This window comes from Corvus kubaryi, unplaced genomic scaffold (genome assembly GCF_017639235.1).
Source record: "Corvus kubaryi isolate FWS band 111438036 unplaced genomic scaffold, C.kubaryi_AGA036_p1.0 37385, whole genome shotgun sequence".
NCBI lineage: Eukaryota > Metazoa > Chordata > Aves > Passeriformes > Corvidae > Corvus > Corvus kubaryi.
This window is the reverse complement of record NW_024581127.1, coordinates 26,318,998-26,320,759: the sequence shown is the minus strand read 5'-3', so window position 1 is coordinate 26,320,759 and position 1,762 is coordinate 26,318,998. Positions and strand designations below refer to the sequence as shown.

At 43.0% G+C, this 1,762-nt stretch overlaps 1 long non-coding RNA gene across 1 annotated transcript in view; it reads right to left on the bottom strand.

Annotated features, from left to right (window-relative positions):
- Positions 1–1,095: 1,095 nt before the first annotated feature.
- Positions 1,096–1,762, bottom strand: part of LOC121668365 — a 9,467-nt gene continuing 8,800 nt past the window's right edge. Inside the window, exon 3 of the long non-coding RNA XR_006017353.1 lies at positions 1,096–1,203. This is a non-coding gene — a long non-coding RNA (uncharacterized LOC121668365). The remainder of the gene's footprint in view (positions 1,204–1,762) is intronic.

Sequence of the window (1,762 nt, the reverse complement as noted above, 5' to 3'; positions counted from 1 at the left end):
GTAACTATTGTGAGCTATCCTATTTCTTTACAGAGTAAGGTAGACTCATAGTGAGTTGAAATCCAGATCCTGCAAAAACCAAGGTATTTTGAAAATTATTCTCCTTCCAGTTTGAAAACTTTGAAGCTGAAAGATCATGAAAACCTATAGGTTTATAACAATTTTGCACAATGCAATGGAAAATAAAAGGCTGGTCAAAAACTGATCAGCAGGAAAAAATCAAAAATCCCTTTTTGGGCTTCATTGCAAAATGTTTGTTAGCAAAGAAATAGAATAAGAGGGAATGCAAGTCATTAAGTGCAGGGTTCAGACATTTACACAGAGGTATCTAGAGCCTCCGTGTAAATTTAGATACCACTGGCCTTTGGGTGCTGCTACAGAAAGCTGCCTCTGATATAACTCATGGTTTATCTGTGTGTCCTGTGCAGATTTCTAGGATTTTTTTAGGGAGCAGTACTACAGACATTAGTGTGGTAGAACTCTGGAGGTAATTTATACCAATTATATGCTCAAATACTGGTTACTTCAAAAGTCACATTTTAGGAACAATAGAAAGCACAAAAGAAGATTAAGAGACTCTGAAGGCTAGAAAAATCTCTCAATTTTATGCATTTGGGCACAACCCATTATCATCTTTTGAAAAATATTTGAATATGATCTAAACTTAGTTTGAGATATCAGTCTAATGAAGTGTAATATTACTTTCTTCAGAGACCAGGCCAGCTAGCAAAAGTCCAAGTTTTTACACTGCTTTCAGCAATGCACTTTATCCTAAGCCAGAGAGGAAAGCTTAACTACCATCATCTTCAGTCTTCACAGAAAATACCAGCAAAATCACATCATGGTGCCAGCAGTAAAGAATTATGCCACATTAAAATTGTCTGAGACCTTTAGCTGAGTACTGAAGAGATTTCTAGTGGTCATAATCTCAGATTTCTCTCCATCAGGACTGCAATTCAATGTGTTTTAATGACTTGTAGTTGGTGTGGCAGCTACAGAACATATTGGGCTAAAACTTTATAGAAATATTGTCTGTCATGGGTTAGCAAGCATAGTACTGGAAGTGATGCTCTTGCAAAGGGGTGCTTACAGCTTCCTCTGTGACCTAACAGAAACTATTAGTTGGGCAGTTTGAATATGGACAATTCTTTAAGCCACTTAAAGTTGTGACCGCATCTGTGATGCACATTTAAGAATAGGAAACTCCGAGGCAGAGTCTCTCTGTCTCGTTTCCGGTGTTGGGACAGGTGGCTACGGGCCCCATGCAGGGGCCAGTGGGCCCGGCCCAGGCCCTGCTCGGGCCAGGCCGGGCCATGGCCATGGCCATCCTGGGGCCGATGGACCCTGTTCCACCCGCAGAACCCTCCCCCAGCCCTGCTGTGGGCAGACGGAGCAGCTCGGCTCCCCCTCTCCAGTGCGGCCAAGATTCAGCTGAAGCTGCACCACTGTCCAGCAAAAGATCGTGTGACCAACAGCGATAAGCGAAATTCCAGCTGCAACGCCCGGGTGAGATTAACCCTTTTAGTGCTGGGAAGAGCTGAAAACCTGAGGGAGAAGAAAGAGGAGATGCTTAAAGCTGAAATTCTGTTGTAAAGCTATGATATATCCGAGTACCCGTTGTAATTTCATGAAGGCGGGGGGTGGAGTGTTCAACTCGTAAGCAAAAGCACCTGTGCTGAGATAGGCAGATGCTGACGCAGCTGTAAGTTCATGAGAAGTTTGAACAGGGAGAGATGGAAGCAATGAGGACTTTTGCTCCAAA